The 17,485-nt window shown below is 42.2% G+C and overlaps 1 protein-coding gene and 1 pseudogene across 7 annotated transcripts in view; both read right to left on the reverse strand.

Annotated features, from left to right (window-relative positions):
* Positions 1-17,485, reverse strand: part of agtpbp1 (ATP/GTP binding carboxypeptidase 1) — a 338,830-nt gene that overhangs the window by 256,726 nt on the left and 64,619 nt on the right. The gene's annotated exons all lie outside the window — the stretch shown is intronic.
* Positions 12,182-12,272, reverse strand: LOC140453555 (U6 spliceosomal RNA; annotated as a pseudogene).

Raw genomic sequence — 17,485 nt, forward strand, 5'->3', positions numbered from 1 at the left:
TATCCTTGCTAGTTCCTTGCCTCTGACACCATGGGTCCTTATCTTACTCTTAATTTGCTGAAGGCAAAATTGGGCAACATTAGAGGTAATGTTGGCAACAGAATCAAGTTTCAACACGATCTTGATAAATTAGGTGAATTAAGCAAAGCAATTGCAAATGGATTTTAATGAAAGCAAGTATGAGGTTATCTATGTCAGACTGGAAAATGAAGAAAAAAGGGTATTTTTGTTTCAGAAGGCACAAAAGTTTAATATAATGGAGGTCCAATATGATTTGATGGTTCAGGTGCACAGCTGTTTAAAATGCCATTAACAGATACAGAAAATAATCAAGAAAGCTAACAGAATGTCTTTCATATCTAAAAGGCTGGACTACAAGGATGCAGATGCAATGCTGCAGTTATACAAAATCCTAGTTAGGCCCCACTTAAGAGTACTGAGAGCAGATCTGGGCAAGACACCTGAGAAAAGATATTTGGCACTGGTGGGAGTTCCATGCAGGTTTACAAGGATGATACCTAGACTTCTGGGGTTAAGTTATGAGGAGAGATGAGACAACTTAGGCCTTTGTTCTCTAGAATTTAGATGGTTAAGGAATGATCTAATTGAGGTTTTCAGGATATTAAAAGGAAAAGACAGAGTACATAAAGATAAACTATTTCCACTGGTTGAAGACTGGAACCAGTTTCAGAATTAGGGCCAGGCCATTCAAGAGAGGTGTTAGAAACAACATTTTCACACAAAGAGCAGTACAGATTTAGAATTCTCTTCCCCAAACACTGGTCGATGCTAATTCAATTTGTGAGTTTAAATCTAAAAAAGGCAATTGTTTTCAATTAAGTAAGGATATCAAAGGATATGGGCCCAATGTAGGTATATGGGGTTAGGGCAGAGATCAGCAATGATCTTACAGAATGGTGAAGCAAGCTGTAAGGACTGAATGGCCTAGTCTTTTTCCTCCTTAACTATGTCCCTATAGAACTCTGGCAATGAAACAGTTGAGCAAAATACATGTGCGCAATATTACATAGCATCATTAAATAAAACAAATACAACACTGACTGCACTACAAAATTATTTCACTACCCATGAAGTGCTTTGGGTCATCCAGCATGTTGTGAAAAGTATTTTACAAACGCAAACAATTTTTCTGCTCAAAAAACTGAACGGCCTGAAGGTGGATAAATCACCTGATAGACTACATGTTGGAATTCTAAGGGAGACAGCTAAAGTAATAGTGGAGGCACTGGTGGTGATCTTTCAGGAATGACGAGAGTCAGGGAGGGTCCTAAAGGACTGGAAAATTGCTAATGTCACATCCCTGTTTAAAAAGGGAGAAGGCAAAAGACAGAAAATTACAGATCGATTAGCCGAACCTTGGTTGTGGGTAAAATACTGGAATCCATTGTGAGGGATGAGATTTCTGAATACTTGGAAATGTATGGTAAAACAGGGCAAAAATCAGCGTGGTTTCATCCAGGGGATGTCATGCCTGACAAATCTGCTAGAATTCTTTTAGGTTAGACCAAAGAGAGCCAATGAATGTTATCTATCTGGACCTCAATAAGGCCTCTGACAAGGTTCTGCACAGGAGACTACTTAGTATTGGCTATCTGGCAGAAGGAAGAGAGTGGGGACAAAAGGGGCCTTCTCAGATTGGCAGCTGGTGACAAGTGGTGTTCTGCAAGGCTCACAGTTGGTACCACAATTTTTCACTTTAAACATTAACAATCAAGATGAAGGAACTGAGGGCATTCTGGCTAAGTCTGCAGACAATACAAAGATAGGTAGAGGGACAGGTAGCATTGAGGAGGCGAGGAGGCCGCAGAAGGATTTGGACAGGTTAGGAGAGTGGGCAAAGAATTGGCAGATGGAATACAACGTGGGAAAGTGTGAAGTCATGCACTTTGGTAGGAAGAACAGAGGCATGGACTATTTTTGAAATGGGGAGAAAATTCAGAAGTTGAAGTGTAAAGAGACTTGGGAGTTCTAGTCCAGGATTCTCTCAAGTTCAACTTGCAGATTGAATCAGTAGTTAGGAAGGCAAATGCAATGATGGCATCTCTTTTGAGAGGACTTGAATATAATAGCAGGGATATACTACTGAGGCACTATAAGGGTCTGGTCAGACCACATTTAAAGTACTGCGTGCAGTTTTGTGCCCCATATTTCAGTGTCATCCGGTTTCTCTGTGCCCATATCAGTCGAAGCAAAATGCTCAGAAAAACAGTAGAGTTTTATCTTCTTCATCTTTATTCTGAGCCCTGGAGGGAGAGAAAACGATCGCCCATCTGCACAGGGACATGAGTTCTCGGTCCACCCTCTTGAACAACAGTTTCTTAATGAATTCTATAGACAATTTGCAGGGAGGATCATCCAGATAAGGCAAAATACATATTGACTGGATGCCTGTTGCAATCAGCGAGTGTCAATAACAAAGATTAAACCATCTGCTGTGACACAATGAATGTTCTTAACCTTAACTGGCTTCACATAATGATTACTTTTCATCTTGTGAAACAGATCTGACATACGGAATACTTCCAATATTGCTAAATGGCTCTACATAATAAATGCTTTTCCAACTTGTTAACCCAGTACCCATGCTTCCAGCACCCCATTGTTAACTGCAAGATCTCATCCGATCTGAGTCATGCTCAGCTGAACCTTTTGTTTGGCACAAGTCAGAACTTGACTCTTTTCCTACCTGCTAATACCCTATAGAATTTCTGATCAGGAAGGCTATACTGCCCTGGAGCGTGTTCAGAGGAGGTTCACAAAAATAGTCCCAGGAATGAAAGGCTTAACATATAAGGAATGTCTGAGGAATCTGGATGTATGCTCAATGGAGTTGAGAAGGATGAGGGGGGATCTCATAGAGCCATATGTACAGATGTACAGCATGGAAACAGACCCTTCGGTCCAACTTCTCCATGCTGACCAGATATCCCAAACCAATCTAGTCCCACTTGCCAACACCTGTCCCATGTCCAGCCAAACCCTTCCTATTCACATATCCATCCAGATGCCTTTTAAATGTTACAATTGTACTAGCCTCCACCACTTTCTCTGGCAGCCCATTCCACACATGCACCATCCTCCCTGTGAAAAAGTTTCCCTTGAGGTCTCTTTTATATCTTTTCCCCTCTCACCCTAAACCTATGCCCTCTAGTTCTGGCCTCCTTCACCCCAGGGAAGACACTTTCTCTATTTTCCCTATCCATGCCCCTTATGGTTTTATAAAACTCTATAAGGTCACCCCCCCAGCCTCTGACGCTCCAGGGAAAACAGCCCCAGCCTATTCAACCTCTCCCTATAGCTCAAGTCCTCCAATCCTGGCAACATCCTTGTAAATCTTTTCTGAACCCTTTCAAGTTTCACAACATCCTTCCAACAGGAAGGAGACCAGAATGGCACACAATATTCCAAAAGTGGCATAACCAATGTCCTGTACAGTCTCAACATCACCTCCCAACTCCTGCACTCAATACTTTGACACACAAAGGAAAGGATACAAAATGCCTTCTTCACAACCACATCCACCCGTGACTCTACTTTCGAGGAACCTGCACTCCAAGGTCTCTTTGTTCAGCAACACTCCCTAGGACCTTACCATTCAGTGCACTGGTCCTGCCCTGACTTGCCTTTCTAAAATGTAGCACCTCACATTTATCTAAATTAATCTCCATCTGTCTCTCCTTAGCCCATTGGCCCATCTGATCAAGATCCCACTGTAATCTGGAGGTAACCTTATTCGCTGTCCACTACACCTCCAATTTTGGTGTCATCTGCAAACTTACGAACTATATCTCTCATGCTCACATCCAAATTATTTACATAACTGATGAAAAGTAATCGATTCACAACTGATCCTTGTGGCACTCCACTGGTCACAGGCCTCCAGTCTGAAAAACAACCCTTCACCTGTCTTCTACCTTTGAGCCAGTTCTGTATCCAAATGACAAGTTCTCCCTGTATTCCATGAGATCTAACCTCCCTAACCAGTCTCTCAAAGGGAACCTTCTCGAACACCTTACTGAATTAATATTTATATTAATTCGGGATAGTCAACATGGCTTTGTGCGTGGGAAATCATGTCTCACAAACTTGATTGAGATTTTTGAAGAAGTAACAAAGAGGATTGATGCGGGCAGAGTAGTAGATGTGATCTATATAGACTTCAGTAAGGCGTTCGACAAGGTTCCTCATGGGAGACTGATTAGCAAGGTTAGATCTCATGGAATACAGGGAGAACTAGCCATTTGGATACAGAACAAGCTCAAAAGGTAGAAGACAGAGGGTGGTGGTAGAGGGTTGTTTTTCAGACTGGAGGCCTGTGACCAGTGGAGTGCCACAAGGATCGGTGCTGGGTCCTCTACTTTTTGTCATTTACATAAATGATGTGGATGTGAGCATAAGAGATACAGTTAGTAAGTTTGCAGATGGCAACAAAATTGGAGGTGTAGTGGACAGCAAAGAGGGTTACCTCAGGTTACAAGAGGATCTGGACCAGATCTGCCAATGGGCTGAAAAGTAGGAAATGGAGTTAAATTCAGATAAATGCGAGGTGCTGCATTTTGGGAAAGCAAATCTTAGCAGGACTTATACACTTTATGGTAAGGTCCTAGGGAGTGTTGCTGAACAAAGAGACCTTGGACTGCAGGTTCATAGCTCCCTGAAAGTGGAGTCGCAGGTAAATAGGATAGTGAAGAAGGCGTTTGGTATGCATTTCTTTCTTGGTCAGAGTATTGAGTACAGGAGTTGGGAGGTCATGTTGCTGCTGTACAGGACATTGGTTAGGCCACTGTAGGAATATTGCATGCAATTCTGGTCTCCTTCCTAATGGAAAGATGTTGTGAAACTTGAAAGGGTTCAGTAAAGATTTACAAGGATGTTGCCAGGGTTGGAGGATTTGAGCTATAGGGAGAGGCTGAACAGGCTGGGACTGTTTTCCCTGGAGCGTCAGAGGCTGGGGGGTGATCTTATAGAGGTTTACAAAATTATGAGGGGCATGGATAGGATAAATAGACAAAGTCTTTTCCCTGGGGTTGGGGACTCCAGAATTAGAGGGCATAGGTTTAGGGTGAGAGGGGAAAGATATAAAAGAGACCTATGGGGCAACTTTTTCATGCAGAGGGTGGTACATGTATGAAATGAGCTGCCAGAGGATGTGGTGGAGGCTGGTACAATTGCAACATTTAAGAAGCATTTGAATGGGTATATGAATAGGAAGGGTTTGGAGGGATATGGGCCAGATGCTTGTAGGTGGGAATAGATTGGGTTGGGATATCTGGTCAGCATAGACAGGTTGGACCGAAGGGTCTGTTTCCATGCTGTACATCTCTATGACTCCATGACTCTACTCGTTTGGTATCTCCACCATCTCCTGCAATTCCACACAAAGGCTGCCTTACTGATCTTTGAGGGGCCCTATTCTCTCCCTGATTACCCTATTGTACTCAATGTATTTGTAAAATCTCTTTGGATTCTCACTAACCCTATTTGCCAAAGCTATCTCATGTCCTCCTTTCGCCCTCCTGACTTCCCTCTTCATTATACTCCTATGCCTTTATACTCTAAGGATTCACTCGATCTCTCCTGTCTATACCTAACAAACGCTTCCATCTTTTTCTAAACCAAACCCTCAATTTCTTTCGTCATCCAGCATTCCCTATACCTACCAGCCTTTCCTTTCACCCTAACAAGAATAGACTGTCTCTGGACTCTCATTATCTCACTTCTGAAGGCTTCCCATTTCCTAGCCGTCCCTTTACCTGCAAACAGCTGCTGCCAGTCAGCTTTTCAAAGTTCTTGCCTAATACCGTCAAAATTGGCCTTTTAGATCTGGTCTGTCCTTTTTCATCACTATTTTAAAACTAACAGAATTATGGCCGTTGGCCCCAAAGTGCTCCTCCGCTGACATCTCAGTCACCTGCCCTGCCTTACTTCCCAAAAGTAGGTCAAGTTTAGCACCTTCTCTAGTAGGTACATCCACTTTCTGAATCAGAAAATTTTCTTTTACACACTTCAATTCCTCTCCATCTAAACCATTAACACTATGGCAGTCCCAGTCTATGTGTGGAAAGTTCAATTCCCCTTCCATAAGCACCTATTAGTCCTATAGATAGCTGAGATCTCCTGACAAATTTGTTTCTCAATTTCCCACTGACTATTAGGGGGTCTAAAATACAATCCCAATAAGGTGATCATCCCTTTCTTATTTCTCAGTTCCACCCAAATAACTTCCTTGGATGTATTTCCAAGAATATCCTTCCTTAGTACAGCTGTAATGCTATCCCTTATCAAAAACGCCACTCCCCCTCCTCTCTTGCGTCTCTTCCTGTAGCATTTGTATCCTGGAACATTAAGCTGTCAGTCCTGTCCATCCCTGAGCCATGTTTCTGTAATTACTACGATACCTCAATCCCATGTTCCTAAACATACCCCGAGTTTATCGGAGTTCCCTGTTAGGCTGCTTGCATTGAAATAAATGCAGTTGAATTTATCAGTCATATCTTGTTCTCCACTGTGTCCCTGCCTGCTCTGACTGTTTGACTCGCCTTTGTTCTCAACTGTACAAGTCTCAGATTGATCTCTTTCCTCACTATTTCCCTGGATCCAACCCTCCCCCAATATTAGTTTAAATCCTCCCGAGCTGCTCTAGCAAATCTCCCTGCCAGTATATTAGTCCCCTTCCAATTTAGGTGCAATGCGTCCTTCTTGTACAGGTAACTTCTATGCAGAAGAAATTGCAATCGTCCAAAAGTGTGAATCTCCCATACACAGCTCCTCAGCCATGCATTCATCTGCACTATCCTCCAACTCCTACCCTCACTAGCTCGTAGCACCGGGAGTAATCCAGACAGTCCTACTCGAGGACCTCCTTTTTATATTCCTGCCTAACTCTATATTATCCCTTCAGAATCTCATCATTTTCCCTTCCTATGTCATTGGTTGCAATGTGTAAAATGACGTCCTGCTGGGCCCGGTCCCCCCAGTGAACATTCGGCACGGTCTCAGACATCCTTGATCCTGGCACCAGAGAGGCAACACACCATTCTGAGTTTTCACTGCTGGCCACAGAAATGTTTTTCTGTGCCTCGGACTAGATAGTCCCCTAACACAATCAATCTCTTGGAACCCAACATACCCCTCATTACATTAGAGCCAGTCTCAATGCCAGAAACTTGGCTGCTGTGCTACGCTCCCCTGAGAAACCATCACCCCCTACATTTTCCACAGAGAATACTTGTTTGAAATGGGAATAGCCACAGAAGACTCCAGCACTACCTGCCTTGCTCCCTTACATTTCCTGGAGGTAACCCATTTATGTGACTGTATCTGTGACTTTTCTCCCTTCCTATAACTCCCTTCCATCACACGACTTGCTCCTGTAAATTCCTCACTGTCTCTAACTGTTGCTCCAACCGATTCATTCGATCTGATTGGATTATCAACTCAGTATTTTTTGCAGCTATAATCCTCAGTAACATGTAAACACTCCCTGAACATCCACATTCGACAAGAAGAGCATATCACTCTACTAAGGGCCATTTTTGCTTCTTCCAATCTGCAGACCCAGAAAATAGCACCGTCTTATTCCACTACAAAACACTGCTCCAGGCCAACTTAATACTTATGGCTTATATTTTGAAGTTTAATCAAGAGACATATCTCAGTAAAACATATAATCAAGAAAGAACTCACTCTACTCACCACTGCACTCTTACAGCAAGGCCACATTTAAAACTAGGCAACTTATCTGTTGCTGTGCTGTGACTTCTCCCAAACAGGTTCCTCGAAGATCAGTTGTGAATTTCACTGTTTGTTGATTTTCCTCCACACACTCTGATACCCAGTGAGATATGAATTCAAACAGCAAAGGCAGTAAATGCAAAGGTTCACTGCTGTGTTAGTTAGCAGTGTGGGTTTCTTTCTCTCTCTCTCTCTCTCTCTCCTGTACTGACCTCACCATGTGCTGTCTTTATTTATTCCTCTCCCTTTTAAAAGTGCCACTGTTTTGACTATTTTTTCTCCAACGTTCCGAAACAATGCAACAGCTGCTCCTGGAATTCAAGGAAATCACCTCCAACACCTAAAATATCTCAAAAAAGGAGTAGCCGGTTACAACTGAAAATTTTTCCCAACCTTCATCTTGGATAGCCAGAACCTAATTGAAACTTACAGAATAGTGAATGGCCTGGACAGGGTACGTGTTGGGAAGATGTTTTCATTGGTAGGAGAGACTGGGACCTAAGAGCACAGCCTTAGAGTAAAGGGAAGACCTTTTAGAACTGAGAGAAGGAGAAACTTCTTCAGCCAGTATATGGTGAATCTATGGAATTCATTGCCACAGAAGGCTGTGGAGGCCAGGTCATTGAGTATATTTAAGACTGACATGGATGGATTCTTGATTGTCGAGGGGATTAAGGGGTACGGGGAGAACATGGGAGAATGAGGTTGAGAAACTTATCAGCCATGCTTGAATGGCAAAGCAGACCCAATGGGCTGAATGGCCTAATTTTTGCTCCTCTGTTTTATGGCCTTACTACCTATAAAAATATTTATATTAATCGGAAAATCATTTATTAAAAAATTCCACAGTTTGAGTATTCTCTGAGGATACAGAGAATATTCTCCCTGCATCTGTGTTTTAAATGGGCAACATCTTATTCAGAGATTATGCTAACTAGTCCCAGTTTTTTCTACAAGAGTCCAAGACTTTAGGGACAAGGTACTGGGCTGACTCAAAGGCAAAGAGTGGCGATAAAGTGGTTTTTACCTGGACAGCAGCTGGTGACTAATGGAATTCAACAGGGGTCAGTGCGAGACTACAACTACTCACATTATACTTTGTCCGATCTGGCCTGTGGATGACACAAAGATAGATAGAGGTACAAGCAGTGTTCAAGAGATGAGGAGGCTGCAGAAGGACTTGGACAAACTAGGAAAAAGGGCAAAGAAGTGGCAGATGGAATACAAATGTGGGACATTATGAGGTTATGCACTTTGGTTGGAAAAGATGTATAAACTATTTTCCACATGGGGAACAGCTTCAGAAATCTAAAACATAAAGGGACTTAGGCATCTTAGTTCAGAATTCACTTAATGAAGGTAACATGCAGGTTCACTTGGCAGTTGTTATGTTTGCATCCATTTCAAGAGGGCTAGAATGCAAGGTGTATTTTAGGAATGTACTGCTGGTTAGACCACATTTGGAATATTGGGATCAGTTTTGAGCTCGATATCTAAGGAAGGATGTGGTGGTGTTAGAGGGGGTCTAAAGAAGGTTCACCAGAATGATCTGAAGGGTGAAGGAATCTATGGAAGTTACTGCCAGAGAAGGCTGTGGAGGACAAGTCATTAAGTGCACTTAAACCAGAAATAGACTGGGTCTTGATTCATAAGGGGATCAAAGGTTACGGATAGAAGGCAGGAGTATGGAGTTGAGAAATACTTCAGCCATGATCAAATGGCAGAGCAGACTCGGTGGGCCAAATAGCTTAATTTTGTGCCTAAACCTTAGCCTTACCTTGATGGGTAACAACTTCTCAGCATGGACCCTGTCAAGCCCTTTACAAATCAACTCTCATTCTTCCAAAGTTCATGGAATACAGGTCCAATCTACTCAAACTTTCCTCATGAGAAAATCCCTTCATATCAGAATTACCTATTGAAACTTCTCTGGACGGCTTCCTATATCAGTCTATCTTTGCTTATACAAGAGTCCCAACACTCTTCAAAGTTCTTCAGCTGTGTTCTATCCAGGCACTTGTATACTTTTAGGATGATTTTCTCATTTTTAAACTCTGCTCCCTTTGAATTAAAGGCCATTATTCTATTAAATTTGCCGATTAACTGCTGAACTTGGATGAACTAGGATCCACAAAATTGATCTGTGCTACAGTTTTCTACAGACTATTTCTATTTAAATAATAATAGCTTTGGTATTCTTCTTGCCAAAGTGCATTACTTCAAATTTTCTAGTGCATTCACTTCTATCATCCAAGCCACAAAGACAGATTGTAAATAATTGTGCACCAACACTGATCCCTATGGCACCCATGAGTTTCACATTGCCACCCTGAAAATGCCCCTTTTTCTCAATTCTGTCTGCTAATTATTAGCCAATACACTATGCATGCTGATATACTTCCTCCAATATTTGGGCACTTAGAGAGTCATAAAGTCATAGAGATGTACAGCATGGAAACAGACCCTTCGGTCCAACCCGTCCATGCGGACCAGATATCCCAATCCAATCTAGTCCCACCTGCCAGCACCCGGCCCATATTCCTCCAAACCCTTCATATTCATATACCCATCCAAATGCCTCTTAAATGTTGCAATTGTACCAGCCTCCACCACATCATCTGGCAGCTCATTCCATACACGTACCACCCTCTGCGTGAAAAAGTTGCCCTTTAGGTCTCTTTTAAATCTTTCCCCTCTCACCCTAAACCTATGCCCTCTAATTCTGGAGTCCCCGACCCCAGGGAAAAGATTTTGTCTATTTATCCTATCCATATCCCTCAATTTTGTAAACCTCTATAAGGTCACCCCTCAGCCTCCGATGCTCCAGGGAAAATAGCCCCAGCTTGTTCAGCCTCTCCCTATAGCTCAAATCCTCCAACCCTGACAACATCCTTGTAAATATCTTTTCTGAACCCTTTCAAGTTTCACAACATCTTTTCGATAGAAAGGAGACCAGAATTGCACACAATATTCCAACAGTGGCCTAACCAATATCCTGTTACAGACCCAACATGACCTCCCAACTCCTGTACTCAATACTCTGACCAATAAAGGAACGCATACCAAACGCCTTCTTCACTATCCTATTTACCTGCGACTCCACTTTCAAGGAGTTATGAACCTGCAGTCCAAGGTCTCTTTGTTCAGCAACACTCCCTCGGACCTTACCATTAAGTGTATAAGCTCTGCTAAGATTAAGTAGCCTTCCACATGGTAGGGTGGCAAATACTTTTGGAAATCCATATACAGAGGAACCTCGAATTTCCAGACAAGATGGGTGGGCAGTATTTTGTTTGGATAATTGATTATTCATTAACTGATTCAATTCCTCTCCTCTGTGGCTTGGAGTTTTCTGAAGTTTCCTTTTTCTTTGCTCTGCCTGCTTTGCTCCCTTTCTCTGTCTCAGGGTTTGCTTCTGAGCAGATGCACACTTGTGTGTAAAGGGACCTGCAGCACTGCTGAAGCCTCCCATGCTACCCTTCCACCTCCAACCCCATCAGTTCAATTGGATTGACACAGCTAGCACTTGCTATGTCTTCTCCCCATTCAGGAGACTAGGCATCAGCACACTGTGCGTGAGCCTCTGCCCCCCCAACCCAGTCCGCAACATCCCCACCTCCCCACCATCCACCCCAGCTGCCTCACAAACTAGTCTGCGCCCCCTGCCCACGTCCAACCTGACCACCCTGCTCCCCATGCCCCCCCATCCCCTGTCAGCTCCCCCCTCCCTCCTCCTGGGCAGCCAGACTGGACACCAACAGCAAGACTCTGCTGCCTTTTGTGGTTATCTGTGGAAGAGGGGTTTAGAGCACACACCTGTGTAGAGCTCCAGGGAAAGTGGGAGGAGAGAGAGAGCAAGAGAGACAGCAAGAGAGAGTGAGCAAGATAGTGAGCACGGTCAGTCAGTGATTTGGGCTGGGCTCCCATCCATGTCCAGCACTGTTCTCGGCAGCATTTCAGTAAGCCAGGTTCATTATTAATCATTGTAAACAAAAGACGTGATCAGTGTTGGAAACACTTCTTTGATGTAAATGTTTCTATCAGGACCTTGAGATTTTCTTCGGATAATCCGAAATTCGGATAATCAAGGTTCCTCTGTATACTACACCTACTGATTCCCTTTATCTAATGCACTTGTTTCCTCTTCAAAGAGCTCTAAACGACTTGACTGGCACTACTGCCCCTTTATGAAGCCATGCCAAGTCTGCTCAATACCATTACATACTTCTAAATTCTCTACTATTCCATCCTCTATAACAGAATTTAAACTATTTCCAATGACAGATGCTAACCTGTCCTATAGTTACCATCTCATTATCTCCCTTCATTTTTGAATAAAGATGTTGAATAAATTGGCTGTTTTCTAATCATCTGGACTTTCTAATCATCCAAACCTAAGGTTACCCTAGGAAGATGACATTATTTTTAAAATATGGAACATTTCATGAACTTGCATGTCATCCTTGCACAGGTGCCATGCCAGCCTTCGCATTTTAGTATTTGTGCTGCCAAAGCAAGTGAGGATTCCTACCAGTATATCCAGTATCTTCTTTTAAACTCTGAGCATGCAACCTGCCAAGTCTTGGGATCTTATTGCCTTTTAGTCCCATTAGTTTCCCTAATACTTTTTTTCCTCTCATGATAATTATTGTATTTATTTCCTTCCTCCTCTCCCCCTTGATTATTTAGTATTTTTGGTATTTTTGGATAAGTGTTTTCCAATTTAAAGACTGATGTAAAGTGTTTATTCAACTCCTCTGCCATTCCCTAATTCCCTACTCTAGATTTATCCAGCCTTATTCTCGAGAATAAGAGGAGGCTTGGGCCTCTCTCTCCTTATTTACGTATGAAAAGATGATCCTCCAGTCTTGACTTCATTAATTTTTAGGTGCTCTTCCACTGGCTTTTAAAATTCAAATGTTGAGGGCACAAAACGCAAACAACAATTCTTAGCTTCAAATAATCTCTTCAGAGTTCAACCCAAACACTTCTGGTCTGGAAATTTCAAAGAATACATGGCAGAGGTAAGCTATTCCTAACTTTACAGAACGAATTCCTCACTCCAAGAAAATCATGCATCCAACTTCAACCTGGATATCTGGAAACTGAAACCAAAGGGTTTCCAAGCTACAGGAAGTTACTTTCCCCTGAAACAAAAGAAAATTCAAACCCTAATCCTTCCAACTAAAAGCAGCCTAATGCTCTTTAATGTTTATGCTATCTGCTCGTAAATCTCTCCAAATGCAAGTAAGTTCGTCTTACCACTTTATTATATGTTTTAAAAACAAAATGGCACGAGAAAGCCAGAAAAGTTCATCTTAGCCCCTGTATACACATAGACCAAAAACTCACATGCTACTTGACTTCTGCAAAATACACACAAAAACCAAACCCTGAAATAAATTATATGAAAATATATAAAAACATACATCTTACATCATAATAGCACAGCTAGTGGTTTTCTGCAATGGTAACTGCAAGACCCACCAGAATAAGTGCTCCTTAACCATGAATGGTGTGTGCTCTCCCTCCCTTTCTGCTCTCCAATCATGATTGTAATTCTGGAAGAGTAACAGGATAGGAGGGAAGAATCGGTACTTGCAGGAAGTCGAGTAATAGACAGAAAGAGAGAGATCACTGACTGGAGGTTCCACCTGGCCTCTCCTGTGCTCACTGCTCCCGCAAGTTAACATGGCATAATGAAAAAGTGGTTTTAGCATTGCTGCCTCACAGCTTCAAAGACCCAGATTTGATTCTAGCCTCGAGCAACTTTGTGTGTGTACAGTTTGCATATTCTCTCCATGTCTGTGTGGGTTGTGTGGGGACGTGGTGGGCCAAATTGTATTTCCATTCTAGTTAGTACTACGAGCTGGGTTATAGGTAAAAATAGCTCTGAAGTTTTATTTCAAATATAATCTGAAGGTGACTTTTTGTATTATGGGTTTACAATGAGTTGAAACGTACTTTACTTAGAGATTTAATTTTTATGTAAAGTAAGGGCGGCACGGTGGCACAGTGGTTAGCACTGCTGCCTCACAGCGCCAGAGACCAGGGTTCAATTCCCACCTCAGGCGACTCTCTGTGTGGAGTTTGCACATTCTCCCCGTGTCTGCGTGGGTTTCCTCCGGGTGCTCCGGTTTCCTCCCACACTCCAAAGATGTGCAGGTCAGGTGAATTGGCCATGCTAAATTGCCCGTAGTGTTAGGTAAGGGGTAGATGTAGATGTAGGGGTATGGGTGGGTTGCGCTTCGGCGGGGCGGTGTGGACTTGTTGGGCCGAAGGGCCTGTTTCCACACTAAGTAATCTAATCTAATCTAATGAATTTTATAAAAAAACAGGGCACTTGCATTGTGTTTTTTTTTGTTGGTGGTTTGATCAAATCAACTTCTTGTAGGGAGAGCTAAAGTTATGCAAAAGACCTTCCAGATAAGGAGCAAAAGTCACTATGTCACTCCTAATAGGAGATATCAGATCAAAAGAGCCCTTGAACTGCCTACTCTTTGCCTTGGCTAAGCAAGATGTCAAAAGAAGTCAGAATGAAAAGCAAGAGAAAACCACATCCTTTAAGTATATTTAAAAACATTTTTATTGAATGTGCAAATAAATTTCTCCAAGTTCATGCTACAATAGCTAGATTTCAGACTTGTTCACAAGTCGCTGTCAAGAGTTGTTGTCAAGTTTGTTAACGAAATACTGTATTTTCTCCTACCCACAACAGAAATTTAAATTCTCTGATAGTTTTGAGTAAATAAATTACTGAATAAGTATCTCTTTATTTCAACACATTAGTTTCTACTCCACTCAAACTAATTCTTTGTGTCAGCTGTAGTACAATAGGTTGGACATTCTCCTCAAGTGAGAAGATTGTGCATTTGTGACATTCGAGACTCTAGAACTGCTTGAGAATAAATCTGGGCTGACAAATCAATGTTGTGCGGAAGGAATGCTACACTGTCAAAGGTGTCTTTTTAAAACGAAACATTAAACTGAGATCCATTGTCCTTGCATGTGGACATTTATAGATCCCATAGCAGGTGAAGCAGTGGCATAATAGCCGTATCATTGGACTAATAATCCAGAACCCTAGGGTAAGATTCTGGGACTATAGATTCAAATGCCACCATGGCATATGGTGAAATTTAATAAAAATTTGGATGACTTTCAGGTTTACAAAATCATGAGGGGCATGGATAGAATAAATAGACAAAGTCTTTTCCCTGGAGTGCTGGATTCCAGAATTCGAGGGCATAGGTTTAGGGTGAGAGAGGAAAGATATAAAAGACACGTAAGGGGCAACTTTTTCACGCAAAGGGTGATACGTGTATGGAATGAGCTGCCAGAGGAAGTGGTGGAGGCTAGTACAATTGCAACATTTAAAAGGCATTTGGATAGGTATACGAATAGGAAGGGTTGGGAGGGATATGGGCCGGGTGCTGGCAGGTGGGACTAGATTGGGTTTGGATATCTGGTCGGCATGGACGGGTTGGACCGAAAGATCTGTTTCCATATTGTACATCTCTATGACTCTATGACTCAAAATGGCCTTTATCTGCAAAGCAGGGATTCTATATTTCTAAGTCACAACTCTGCAGTCATTTTGCGCTTCCACTGACAGGTAAGCTGTTGTACTCTTTTAGCTCCATATAATGGACTAGACCTAAAGTCAATAGATTGATTTAATTTGGTGAATTCTGAAACACCAATGTGTGAAGTACACAATAATGACATCATAATAACTATATGTTGATCTGAAATATAAATTTCAATTGACCCAATATCCAATGTCAGTGAATCATAGAATTCCTACAGGATGGAAGTAGGCCATTTGGCCCACCAAATCTACATTGGCTTTCGGAAGAGCATTCAACCCTGACAACTCTAACACCCTACATTTCCCACTGGTAATCCACATAGCCTGTTCATCCATAGATACTACAGGCAATTTAGCTTTGTCAATCCACTTAACCTGCACACATTTGCACTGTGAGAGGAAACCAGACGAAGTGCAGACATGGGAAGAATAGCCAAACTCCATAGAGACAGTCGCTCAAGGGTGGAATTAAACCTGGGTCACTGGCACTGTGAGGCAGCAGTCCGGGTTTAAGCAAACCTTCTTCATAATTATGTTCTATGCCCTAGTATCGGGATCTGCTGATTTAGCCCTCAGAACTGGATATGATACTCTCGACAGGATCTGATCAAGATCTATAATTGTACCATTTCTATGGAGGTTCTTTTTATTCTAAATTCAGGAGTTAGAGTCAAAGAGATGCACAGCATGGAAACAGACCCTCGTCCATGCCAGCCAGATATCCCAACCTAATCTAGTCACATTTGCCAGCACTTGGCCGATATCCCTCTAAACCCTTCCAATTCACATACCCATCCAGATGCATTTTAAAAGACTTTACATGTTTTAAAAGGTTTTTTTTAAATTAACAAAAACAAGTTGTGTTTTCATTTTGGAGAGTTTAACACATGGTCGGCACTGCAGAAAATCTTTTACTTCAAGAAATTTATTGAAGAAGAGTCATTTTTATTTCAGTTAATCAGTGAAGTTTTTATTTTATTTAAGTTTGATGTCTGATATATATTTTTTAACTTTTTCCATTTCAACATTATTATCTATAGGTAAAAGTGCAATGTTCAAAGATTAAATTGGAATATCTCTCTGGACATTAATGTAATATTAAAGGATTAAACTGCACTGACGGAACATTCTGGTAGTAGGCAGGGATGAAATTCATGCAGGAATGCCAATGATTCCCACTCCATTTAGACAGTCATTTGATACTACTCCCTTACTATTATCAAATTAAACAGTCATTCAGTGCCTTCCATTCAGAAATGCTTTCATAGCTATCCCCCAAAGCTCGGTATGTCGCACCTGCATTGTCTTGGGGATCGTCTGCATAATGATTCCCCAAAATTAGGGCATTTACATGATCTGAGGATGATCGCATCCTACCATTGTATCTGGGGAAACGTGACTGTGAGGGAGTGGCTGGGGGTTGTCTGGAATGGCATGAGACAGTGAGGGAGTGGCCAGAGTATCTGTGAGCATGACCAACTGACCTGTATAAAAGGGAGATGTTTTCTTTGTTCGGGGCCTCTTTGTCTCTACTTCACATGTCTGTGAAGAGGGTCAAAGGGGTCACCTAGCTTGTACAAATATAAATAAACTATAACTGTTTGCAGAAGTTGGTGTGCGCGAATGGCATCTCATGTACGAAACCTCGGGTAAAGAACCCAACTTATGGTGGCAGCCGTGGGAGTCCAATGTACCCGGAGCTTCCAGGTGGACTGAATCCTCGATCATCTGAGTGTTGGTTGAGTAAAACGGATGGGCCCACAAGGTAAGTTTCACCTTGATCTCTCTGGCTAAACTCAGTCACCCCTCATTTCCTGGAACTCGGTTTTGACAGGATCTCTTCAGAAGGTCGGTGTGGACTTCTTGGGCCAAAAGGCCTGATTCCATACTGTGAATCCCAGAATGTTGTGGGAAGTAAGGGAGGAAATTGCAAGAGCCCTTGCAGAAATATTTCATCATCTATAACTATGGTGGAGTTGCCTGATGACTGGAGGATGGATAATGTCATAGCTTTATTTAAGAAGGATTGTAAGGAGGAACTGAGGAACTAGACTGGAGTCTGACTTCGGTTATGGGTAAATTGTTGGACGTGATTATAAAAGATTGGATTTATGGATATTGTTACCAAGTCAAAAGAGT

The sequence above is a fragment of the Chiloscyllium punctatum genome, chromosome 2, assembly GCF_047496795.1.
Source record: "Chiloscyllium punctatum isolate Juve2018m chromosome 2, sChiPun1.3, whole genome shotgun sequence".
Lineage (NCBI taxonomy): Eukaryota > Metazoa > Chordata > Chondrichthyes > Orectolobiformes > Hemiscylliidae > Chiloscyllium > Chiloscyllium punctatum.